This window comes from Ovis aries, chromosome 1 (genome assembly GCF_016772045.2).
Source record: "Ovis aries strain OAR_USU_Benz2616 breed Rambouillet chromosome 1, ARS-UI_Ramb_v3.0, whole genome shotgun sequence".
Lineage (NCBI taxonomy): Eukaryota > Metazoa > Chordata > Mammalia > Artiodactyla > Bovidae > Ovis > Ovis aries.
In genome coordinates, this window is record NC_056054.1 from 175,292,257 (window position 1) to 175,304,909 (window position 12,653).

The 12,653-nt window shown below is 40.9% G+C and overlaps 1 pseudogene; it reads right to left on the minus strand.

The window, feature by feature from the left end:
- Positions 1–4,205: 4,205 nt before the first annotated feature.
- On the minus strand, positions 4,206–5,317 carry LOC101117206 (high mobility group protein B2-like; annotated as a pseudogene).
- Between the last annotated feature and the right edge of the window lie 7,336 nt (positions 5,318–12,653).

Genomic DNA, 12,653 nt, shown 5'->3' on the forward strand with positions numbered 1-12,653 from the left:
ACACAGAAATTATATTGCTGTGCTTTTAATTGTACTGACCATGTTTGGGAGTTGAATAGTGATAGGAAACAGCTTGTATTTCACTTTTTTCCCTATGTCCCATAAAAAGGAGTTTAATTAAAGTAGTATCACATTTGACATTATGGATTTTCATTGGTAAAATGTCCGTTTATGTTTCTTCCCCAGTTTTAAATTGAATTAAAACAATTTTTTTGGCTGCACTGCACAGCATGCGGGATCCTAGTTCCCCAACCAGGGACTGAGTCTCTGACTCCTGCAGTGGAAGCATAGGGTCTTAACCACTGGACCACAGGAAAGTCCCTTAATTTAATTTTTTTAACTGATGATTTTTGAGAATTATTTGTATACTCTAAACCTAAGTCCTTTGTCACATATGTTCTCCTATTATACAGCTTGTCTTTTCATCTTCTTAACAGAATCTCTCACAGAGCAAATTTTCCTCTTGAACTTTGATGAAGTCCAGTTTATTAAGTTTTTTCTTTTGTGGATCAGACTTTTGATATTATTTCTGTGGACTCTTTACCAAGCCTTAGATCCTCAAAGTCTTCTCCTATGTTATCTATTTTTTATAGTTTTATGTTTTACATTTAAAGCTGTGATCTTTCAGATTTTCTATAAGGTTTGAGGTCTGCATTAAGGTTCATTCTTTTACTTATGGATGTCCATTTACTCTAGTACCATTTATGAAAGATATTATACATATTCCATTAAATTTCTTTTGTATCTTTGTAGAAAATTAATCAGCCATACTTGCGTTGGTCTATTTCTGGATTCTCTATGACATTCCAGTGATGTACATGTCTATCCATCTGTTAGTACCACACAGTCTTGATTGCTTTAGGTAGGCTATAAAATAAACTTTGAAATCAGGTAGAAGAATTCTTCTCATTCTATTTTTAAAAATCATTTTATATAGAATAGTCTTGTCTACTAGACATTTCAAAAAGTTTTACTGGAATCTTGATAGTGATTATGATAAACCTTAATCATTCTGGTCATCCCTATATGTTGTCTTCCGATCCATGATTTTTGGTGTCTGTGTGTTCATTGCTAATATATAAAAATACAACTGATCTTTGTATGTTGACTTTATATTATCCTGTGACCTTGCTGAACTCACTAAACAGCTTAAAAAATTTATTTGAATTTCCTTAATAGATGGTCACGTCATCTGCAAACAGGGACAGTTTTACGTCTTGCTTTCTAATCTGTGCTTGCAAGTGCCCCAGGAGATGCAGTAGATGTGGGTTCGATCCCTTTCTTCTTTGTATGCCTTTTCTTCCCTTTACTTGCCATAATGCACTGGCTAAAACTTTCAGAACTATGGTGAATAGAGTGAGGAGAGCAGACATCCTGTCTTGTGATCTTAGGGAAAGCTTTTAGTTTTTCACCATTAAATATGATGTTGCCTTTGTTATTCAGTTGCTACACTGTGTCTGACTCTTTTATGACTCCATGAACTATGGCCTGGCAGCCTCCTCTGTGCATGGGATTTCCCAGGCAAGAATACTGGAGTGGGTTGCCATTTCCTTCTCCAGGGGATCTTCCCACCCCAGGGATGGAACCCATGTCTCCTGCATTGGCATGCAGATTTTTACCACTGAGCCACCAGGGAAGCCCAAATATGATGTTATCTGGAGGCTTCTTGTAGAGGATTTTCATCAAGACGAGAAAGTTCCTCTCTATGTCTAGTTTGAGAGTTTGTAGTTTAAATAGGTAGTGGGGGGGCCAACTGCTTTTTCTGCATCAGATAATAATGGTCACGTAATTTTTCTTAGCCTATTAATATGGTGCATTACATTGATTCACTTTTTAATATTGGACTATTCTAGCCTCCTTAGAGTAAACATACTGTATGGTCATGGTACATAATTTTTAAAATTTATTGCTGAAGTCCATTTGTGTCAGGTGGGGTTCTCACTTGAATTCCATTGACACTGGTGGTAGAGGGGTGCTCTTTGTTGCTCCTGGGTGAGGGTGGGAGCGAGGTTCTCCATTAATAGCTAATTATTACTATTACTCTCCACGAATGCATTCAGTAATAGTGGTCTTGCTGGGAGTGGCATGGTTTTTCATCATTCCCCACATGGCCTCTCTTGCACTGTTGTGCAGTGGTACCGTGTTACTACTGAGTGTTGGCAAAAGACCTGATTCTCCACTAGGCCTCATCTGATACCAGCTCAGCAGGAAGCCACAGAGGCATCAATACCTCTGGGTGGGTGTGGAAGACCAGGTTTCCCACATGGTTTCCACTGATTCCACAGGGAAGGACATTTGACCATTCATAGGGGCAGAAGTCCCTTAACCTTTCTTAGCCTTCGCTGGAACCTCCCTGGTAGAAGAATTGGGGTGGCTTGCTATAACCTGGTGAGGCTAGAATTCTAGGTTCCTCACTTGGCTTTTGGCAGAGCTATGGATGGGGTCAGTTTTGTTTTTTTTTTTTTCAACTGTCTGGCTGGAGTAAAATGGTTATTGTGTAATTGTGTAATTCAAAAAATTATCTTGATAATTTGCCCCTTTTCTGAGTATTTGGCTGGATTAGGGAGGCATTTTCTTGGGGGAAATTATTTGTGCCTGTTGTTGCTTCTAGGTTGCCTATGGTTTCAGCACCCAGTCTGGGATATATGAGGAGAGGGAAAAAACACAGGGAACTCATTGCTCAGAAGTACCCATGCCTCTAGTTGCTGAAATATTTCTTTGGTTCTAATGTGCTTACTTCTGTGCTTTTTCTTCCCTTGGGCTTACGTTTTAGCATTCTCAAGTTTTCTAGGTCAGTTGTCATTTTTCCATCTGCTTCCAATTTTTCATATTTTTCTGTTTAGCATCTCCTGATTATTCCTGTCCTTGTGGATTTATTTCTAAAAAGTATTTTATTTTATTAGATTTCCACAAACACTATGGATTTTATTTTTAAGGTTCTATTATAAGTTGCAATTTTTCAAAAGTATTATTTTGTGCAAGTCTTTTATTGAAAATATTTTAGATCCATTCTCTCTATGCCAGTGGCTCTATAGCATTGTGTCAGCAAGTCAAAGTTCATTAGGAGTTAGAAACCATACAAGTTACTTTAAGAGAGGGAATTCAACATAAAGAATTGGTGGCTAGATATTTAGAACTGAGAAAAACAAAAAAAGAAACACAATCGTATCATGGAAATAGCAATTGTAACAAGTAGCTACCATTTGTAGATTTGGAAGAAGAAAGGAAAAGAGAGAGAATGATTAAAACTTGGATGATTACAAAAGGGGCTCCGTGAAGCTTAAATCTGGGCCTCGCAATTGGAGGTGCTTGTCAGATGGCCTTGATGTCTCTAAACTCAGAGACATCAAGGTGAAGTTGGGACTCAGCCCACAAGGGAGAATTATGGCTGGCTCTTCCTAAGTTCATTGAGGTCACATAATAAGGCATATTGTGCAAGTGTTGGTAACACTGCAAAGTAGATTCAGTTGAGGCCATGAAACAAACCACTATTGCTTGGCTGAGGAAGCAAGCCTAGGGTGATGCTGAGAGAAACAAGAGGAGCAGATGAGGAAAGGTGGGCCCCTTGTTTATCCTCCATTTTTGAGGTCTTCCTCTAATATCTCCTATTTGCAGAACTTTCCAGAAATATGATTTGCAGAGTTTCTACTCTGCCCTAGAATGAGAGAGAAAATTATAGAAGTTGGATTTGAATTTAGCTTAAAAATGGCTCCTTCCAGCTGGTTTATAGATTGTGTGATGTCCTTTGAGTTGCTCTCTCTTGACCACTGAACTCACACAGTGTGATACACTGTGATTACACTGTTTTCATCAGTCACATTTTTACAAATAGGTAGACTCATTCATCGGAGAAGGCAATGGCACCCCACTCCAGTACTCTTGCCTGGAAAATCCCATGGGCGGAGGAGCCTGGTGGGCTGTAGTTCATGGGGTTGCGAAGAGTTGGACACGACTGAGCGACTTCCCTTTCCCTAAAAATGAATATAATTGTCTTTATTTTTATCTTAAAGTATTTACATTCCTGAATTGTTCACATAATTGCTTATGTTTTCTGATTGTTTTGCTCAAAGATACTCTCTTATTTGTTTTTCACAGTACATTTATGATACAGAGGAGGTAAAGTGTTTCTTATTTTACCTATGTGAAGTTACAGCCACAGTGAAATTCTTTTTTTTTTTTAAAAATATAATTTTATTATAAAAATTTTTTTAAAAAAACAAAATGCAACATTCTCATTCTAGAAAACCCAAAAGTTGCTATTGATGCTAATTTCTATGAGTTTGCTGTGCTACCATACACAAGTCAAGAAATTAAAGAAACCATTAAATATTTAGAAACATTTAACATCAGAAGCTTGAAACTCTAACTGTATGTAGTAGCCCCTCAAAAGCCACAACTTGCATTTATAAAAAAGTATTTTCTCTACAAAGAATCTTATCAGCTATACAAAAATCTGTACAGTTTTTATACTGAAGCTAATATTGAGCTGCACTTGAATTCACATTCTTAGCAAAACAATTGCCTGAGCACACACGCACACTCCACACACATCATTACAAGATAGCCATTTATTCCTCGTCTTCCTCCTCCTCCTCATCATCTTCATCTTTTTCCTCCTCTTCTTCCTCCTCATCTTCTGGTTCATTTTTCTTCTTGGAGCCTGTCGGCCTGCCAGGGCCCCTTTTTCCCGCTTCACTCTTGCCCTTGGCAGGTATGCTGCAATATCCTTTTCGTATTTCTCCTTTAGCTTAGCTGCTTTCTGTTCATACGGCTGTTTATCTTTGGCTGACTGCTCAGACCACATTTCACCCAGTCTTTTTGCAGTATCCACAATGGATAAGCCAGGGTGTTCACTTTCGATCTTTGGGCGATGTTCGGAGCAAAACAGGAAGAAGGCAGATGGAGGCCTTTTCGGAGCGTTGGGATCTTTTTTCTTTCCCTTCTTGTCATCTTTAGGAGGGACATAATTTTTCATCTCCCTGTCGTAGCGAGCTTTGTCACTTTTTGCCATGTCTTCGAACTTGGACTTTTCCTTGGCCGACATGGTCTTCCATCTCTCGGAACATTTCTTGGAAAACGCTGCGAAATTGACTGAGCAGTCGGGGTGCTTCTTCTTGTGCTCCTCGCGGCAGGTCTGCACGAAGAAGGCGTAGGAAGACATCTCGCCCCGCGGCTTGTTGGGGTCACCCTTCCCCATGATGCTGCTGCTGCGGCGGAGGCTGCCTGTCCACCTGGTGAAAGATTTTCCTCAGAGTTCCGCGCAGCGGCCGCTTCTGACCGCTGCGCTGCTGCCCTGGCTCCGGCGTGAACTGGTTCCTGAAATTCTTTTTAAACTTTTTATTTTATTTTGAAGTATAGTCTGTTAACGATGTTGTGACAGTTGCAGGCAGACAGCAAGGGAACTCAGCCATACATATACATGTATCCATTCTCCTCCAATCTCCCCGCTCATCCAGGCTGCCACATAATGTTGAACAGACTTTCATGTTCTTTTCAGAAGGATCTTGTTGGTTATCTATTTTGAATATAGAAGTGAGAGCCACAGTAAAATTATGTGATGTCCAACCTGACATAGCTGAAACCAAAAATCAGGTCCTCTGGGTTCTATACCAGTGAATTTAGAATATGTTTGTTAATTTTATCTAGCCTAATGGCTTAAATACCTTCTCTCTTGTTAATGTATTCTCTCATATGTATTTTTTCACCCTAGACTTTGTATTCTCTCAAATGTATGTTTTCACTCTAGACCTCTCCCTAACTCCAGCTCTCATCTTAGTATATCTAAAAAGAGTTCAGAGCTTTCCTCCTTGAAACTCATTCTTCCAGCAATCTTGCCAACTTCAATCAATGACAGTCTTACTCTTCCAGTTCTCAGGCTACAGACTGGAGCAGTCTTTGACTCTTCTATTTATCTCTCATCTTCTAGTCAATCTAATAGCAAATTTTGAAAAAATATAATCAGGTTCCAATATCTTCTCACAATCTCCAATTCTAACCCTCCCATCTAAGCCATCACCATCTCTTGCTTGGATTATTTCAATAGCCTCTTATCAGTTCAGTTCAGTTCAGTTCATTTCAGTCACTCAGTCGTTTCCAACTCTTTGCGACCCCATGAATTGCAGCATGCCAGGCCTCCCTGTCCATCACCATCTTCCGGAGTTCACTCAGACTCACGTCCATCGAGTCTGTGATGCTATCCAGCCATCTCATCCGTGGTTGTCCCCTTCTCCTCCTGCCCCCAATCCCTCCCAGCATCAGAGTCTTTTCCAATGAGTCAACTCTTCGCATGAGGTGGCCAAAGTACTGGAGCTTCAGCTTTAGCATCATTCCTTCCAAAGAAATCCCAGGGCTGATCTCCTTCAGAATGGACTGGTTGGCTCTCCTTGCAGTCCAAGGGACTCTCAAGAGTCTTTTCCAACACCACTGTTCAAAAGCATCAATTCTTTGGCGCTCAGCCTTCTTCACAGTCCAACTGTGAAGCATCCATACATGTGAGCATCCATACATGACCACAGGAAAAACCATAGCCTTGACTAGACGCACCTTAGTCAGCAAAGTAATGTCTCTGCTTTTGAATATGCTATTTAGGTTGGTCATAACTTTTTTTCCAAGGAGTAAGTGTCTTTTAATTTCATGGCTGCAGTCACCATCTGCAGTGATTTTGGAGCCCAAAACAATAAAGTCTGACACTGTTTCTACTGTTTGCCCATCTATTTCCCATGAAGTGATGGGACCAGATGCCATGATCTTCGTTTTCTGAATGTTGAGCTTTAAGCCAACTTTTTTGCTCTCCTCTTTCACTTTCATCAAGAGGCTTTTTAGCTCCTCTTCACTTTCTGCCATAAGGGTGGTGTCATCTGCATATCTGAGGTTATGGATATTTCTCCCGGCATACTTGATTCCAGCTTGTGTTTCTTCCAGTCCAGCATTTCTCATGATGTACTCTGCATATAAGATAAATAAGCAGGGTGACAATATACAGCCTTGACATACGACTTTTCCTATTTGGAACCAGTGTGTTGTTCTATGTCCAGTTCTAACTGTTGCTTCCTGACCTGCATACAGATTTCTCAAGAGGCAGGTCAGGTGGTCTGGTATGCCCATCTCTTTCAGAATTTTCCACAGTTTATTGTGATCCACACAGTCAAAGGCTTTGGCATAGTCAATAAAGCAGAAATAGATGTTTTTCTGGAACTCTTCTGCTTTTTCCATGATCCAGAAGATGTTGGCAATTTCATCTCTAATTTAATCACTAAGGGTGGCCGAGAGGAGCTACCCCACCTCCAAGGTCAGGGGCAGCGGCCTAGAGTGCCAGGCTGTGACGGCCCAGGAATGGCGGAGAGGAGCTACCCTGTGTCGGAGGTCAGGGGTGGCGGCCGAGCGGAGCTACCCTGCCTCTGAGGTCAGCGGCAGTGGCTGGGAGCAGACACCCCGCGTCCGAGGTGAGGGCAGGCCAGGAGAAGCCACCTCGTGCCCGAGGCCAGGGGCAGTAACCCTGAGGAGCCACCCCGAGCCTGAGGCCAGGGGCAGCAGCTGGGAGGAGTCACCCACGCCCGAGGCCAGGGCCGGCAGCCGGAAGGAGCAACCCGAGGAGCGGTGGCTGAGCAGGCACAGGAGGGCCTAGAGGCGCTATCCCAGGTTGAAGGTCAGGAACCACAGCGGTAAGGAGATACCCCTTGTCCAAGGTAAGGAGCAGCGGCTGTGCTTTGCTGGAGCAGCCGTGAAGAGATACCCCACGCCCAAGGTAAGAGAAACCCAAGTAAGATGGTAGGTGTTGCAAGAGGGCATCAGAGGGCAGACACACTGAAACCATACTCACAGAAAACTAGTCCATCTAATCACACTAGGACCACAGCCTTGTCTAACTTAATGAAACCAAGCCTCCTATTAGGATTCCCAGTTTCCTCTATAGTCCCTTTTTTGTCTATTTTTAAGGAAAGAAGTTAGGCAGCGAGTGTAATCTTACTAAATTTTAAGTCTGAACGTTTTGCTGTGTGGCTCAAAATCTTCCAGTGTCTTTTCGTTTTACTCAGAGTAAAAGACAAAGTCATTTTGGGACCCCACCAAGTCCTAGGCAATCCAGCTCACCTGGAGTTAGCTGCCGTGAACAACCGCACAACTCCAGAGGGTGTCACCATAGAGAGTAGGTTGTGTTGTAACATAAGCCCACCACTTCCTCCTTTCATCTCTATGGACTTTCCTTTTTATTGTTTCTCTTTTCATTTATTCTGTCTGGTCCTCTCAACATACTTACTAGGACTCAAACTTGCCAAATGCTCTTCACAGCCATTGCCCTGCTGTTCTTTGTGCTTCCTCTTCAGCGCTATGCATGGCTTCTTCCATGCATTCAACAGGTTTTGATGTAAAAGTGTTGTCTCCATAAATTCTTACTCTGCCCTTTTTAAAAACGCAACACGAGTCCTGCTTCTTGTGGACCCTAACCTCTTTCCTGTTTTATATTTTCATAGCACTTAACCCTATGTGTCTGTGCTCAGTTGCTTTAGACATGTCCGACTCTGCAGTCCCAGGGACTATGGCCTGCCAGGCTCCTCTGTCCATTGGACTTCCCAGGCAAGAATACTGAGTGGGTTGCCATTCCCTTCTCCAGAGGAACTTTCCGACCCAGGGACTGAACCCATGTATCTTGCATTGTAGGCGAATTCTTTACACACTTTGCCACCTGGGAAGTGCACTTAACCCTGTGTATATAACAGCATTGCAGGCAGATTCTTTACCAACTGAGCTATCGGAGAAACCTATAACATATAATATTGTATGTTAAATGTTACTTATTTATTTTCTGTCCACATTCAAACTAAACTATAATGACTCAAAAGAAGGATTTTTGTCTAGTATATAAGTGGTGTGCTCCAATACCTAGGACTGAGCATAACACATATTTCACTATAGATGCAGTAATCTTATATCACTATCTGCATAACTATAAAAATTTGATCTGCCTTAATATAACTGAAAAAGAATATATAACTTGAAGTTCTAAAAAGAATGAGAATCTGTACCAAGTTGCTAATTTAATCTGCTAAGGTATGGCATTTATAAGACGGAAGTTATATTGCATTGAAAATAATATATTTGTGTTAGTAAATCTGCGTCATATTGCGCAGATTTGAGTAATTTGAGTAATATCTAAAAATCTTATGGACAGTTGCCTTATTCATCACCATCACAATTTGGAACTTCCAAGGTTATTTAGTCAATGTGAGTCCAATAAAAAAGAAAAAATATTGTCCTCTGCTATCTGGGAGACTAGTTTTTCCACGTTTTAAAGAAAGTGTACCTGCATGCAATTTTAGGATTCATTAATAAAAACAAATAAGAAAGAAAAATGTTTTGAGCCAAAATATGTATGTCACTGGAAAATTTAGCATATTGATAAAGCTGTGGTTTGATGGCTTCCCTGATAGCTCCGTTGGTAAAGAATCCACCTGCAATGCGGGAGACCCAGTTTGATTCCTGGGTTGGGAAGATCCCCTGGGGACGGGAAAGGCCACCCACTCCAGTATTCTGGCCTGGAGAATTCCATGGGCAGTCCATGGGGTCGCAGAGAATCAGACACAACTGAGCGACTTTCACTTTCACTTTGGGCTTCCCTGATAGCTCAGTTGGTTAAGCCTAGAATGCTGAGTCGGGAAGATCCTCTGGAGAAGGGATAGGCTATCCACTCCAGTGTTCTTGGGCTTCCCTTGTGGCTCAGCTGGTAAAGAATCCACCTGCAATGCAGGAGACCTGGGTTTGATCCTTGGGTTGGGAAGATCCCCTGGAGAAGGGAAAGGCTACCCACTTCAGTATTCTGGCCTAGAGAATTCCGTGAACTGTATAGTCAGTCCCTGGGTTGCAAAAAGTCACACGGTTGAGCGACTTTCACTTCACTATAGTAGAATGAAGTAAAAAGTTATGCTGCTTACTTTGGCAAAGACACATTTAAAAGGAATGGTAAAATGCAATGCAAACTTCAAGGTGAACTTTGGAATTACAGGATGTTGCCATGATTGATGTGCCAAGCTTGTTAGTATTCCCAGCCCAGGTGCTACATAAACAATGTTCCCTCTTGCTCTTTGATTCTGGCATTATTAATTGAAGATGTGTGGGCTATCTGTCTTGAATGGATTATAAGAAATAAAGGAAACCATGATCTATAGAATGCATTTTCTGTTGATAATATCAAGCAAATTAAACAGTGCAAAGTGGAAAATATATGACATTCCATCTTTCATGGGTCAGAAATAGGGAAAATATAATAAGCTCTAGAATGTATTCAGGACATCACAAATAAGGCATCATAAAGCATCCAGCATGTTGAGGTGTGGCACTATTATAGGGCTTGTGCTAGCAATTTATGTCAAGCCAAAAATTAACACTGGAAAATAAATTTCTCTGGACACTATCTTTGTAACTCAACTCATTATATTGCTTGCATTTCTTACAACTACTACTGGTTTGATAAGGTTAATTTAATTAGAAAGTAATCTGCCAGAAATAAATGTCTAATAACTGAGAAATGAGATTATTAATGCTTTGGGGAAGATAGGAAATGTGTAAAATGACTGCTGAGAGGGTCAGTTGGCCTCAGAAATGTTCTTTTTTACTGTGTTGTTTCCAGATATGGGTAGTAATGAGTGTGCTAACCATGTCAGTTTTCACTGACCTAACTTAAATTTCACACTGTAAGAGCTTTGTTTTGTTAAGATGGAGATGCTGCTGCATTTCAGAAAACTGAGAGTTTCCTCTGATGGTAGAAAAGGCATAGTTAGCTTGTTTTTCTCATGTTTACAGGATGCTTTAGAAAAACTTTTGGCAGGGCCAAATGAGACGGAAAAAAAATCTTCCTTTGACTATAGATGCTTTTCTTTGTTCAGTTTTGTGATGAATGATATACTTGCTGTACTGATTGCCTTTCATAAATGTGTTAGCATTAGGTGCTGATAAAGTAATCAGTAGAAATTCTATATCTCAGCATCCCTTTTAAAATTTGTATTCAATTTAATAGCAGGTGAAATTCCTTTTTTTCCCCTCAAAATTTTAGTTCAGCTTTATTCAATTTTTTCAGTAATAGCTTAATTCCCATAATATAAAAAGGAGTCTTTTTCTGTTAATTGATTTTATATTTCACCTTGTGGATTGGAAAGTACATATAGTTCTTCCTCCTTGGGCCACACAGCCATGCATGTGACAATTTACAAGGACCTATAAGTCAGAGTGGGTTGAGATTATAACTAGGAAGCTAACTGGGAGATGGTGGCAGGGTAGGGGTTGAGATTGAGCATGTGGGTAAAGCTAATTGCCCAGGAAAGGTGGCAGGGGGCAGGGGAAATCTGAAGGTCAAGATGAATGAACCCATTGTCCACGGTATCATGACTACAGGCATGAATCCAGGGTAGGAGTCAAGAAATCAAAGTGAGTCAAATCCAAGGGGCCATCCCAAACCACATAGCAAGGGTGTGGACATGGAGATTGACGAGGGACATGGACTGTAAATCTGGTTGGTGGTTCTTCTCCCTGAACATACATTTTTGTATCTGGAGTATTAAAAAGATGCCATGTCTTCCCCCACCACCCCCCGCCTTTTTTCTTTTCTTTTTTTTTTTTTTGAGTATAGTTACTTTACACTGCTGTCAGTTTCTTCTGTACAACAAAGTGAAGCAGCCATATGTATACTTGTATCACTTCTTTTTTGGATTTCTTTCCCATTTAGGATACCAGAAGCCATCCAGTAAAGTTCCCGGTGCTATACAGGAGGTTCTCATTAGTTATCTTTATAAACAGTAATGTATATATATCAGTTCCAATCTCACAGTTCATCCCACCCTCTCCCTTCCCCCTTGGTATCCATTCATTTATTCTCTATGCCTGTGTCTCTGTTACTGCTTTGCAAATAAGGTCATCTATACCATTTTTCTAGATTCCACATATATGTGTTAGTAATTTTTACACTTTGTTAATTAATCAATTCAGTTCAGTTGCTAGGTCATGTCCAAATCTCTATGACTCCATGGACTGTAGCATGCCAGGCTTCCCCATCCACTACCAACTCCCAGAGCTTACTTAAATTCATGTCCATCGAGTCAGCAATGCCATCCAACCATCTCATCCTCTGTTGTCCTCTTCTCCTACAGCCTTCAGTCTTTCCCAGCATCAAGGTCTTTTCCAATGAGTAAGGTCTTTTCCAATGAGTCAGTTCTTTGCATCAGGTGGCCAAAGTGTTGGAGTTTCAGCTTCAGCATCAGTCCTTCCAATGAATATTCAGAACTTATTTGCTTTAGAATGGACTGGTTGGATCTCCTTGTAGTCCAAGGGACTCTCAAGAGTCTTCTCCAACACCACAGTTCAAAAGCATCAATTCTTTGGCACTCAGCTTTCTTTATAGTCCAACTCTCACATCAATACGTGACTACTCGAAAAACCATAGCTTTGACTAGATGGACCTTTGTTGGCAAAGTAATGTCTTTGCTTTTTAATATGCTATCTAGGTTGGTCATAGCTTTTCTTCAAAAGAGCAATTGTCTTTTAATTTCATGGCTGCAGTCACCATCTGCAGTGATTTTTCAGCCCAAGAAAATAAAGTCTCACACTGTTTTCATTGTTTCCCCATCTCTTTGCCATGAAGTGATGGGACCAGATGCCATGATCTTCGT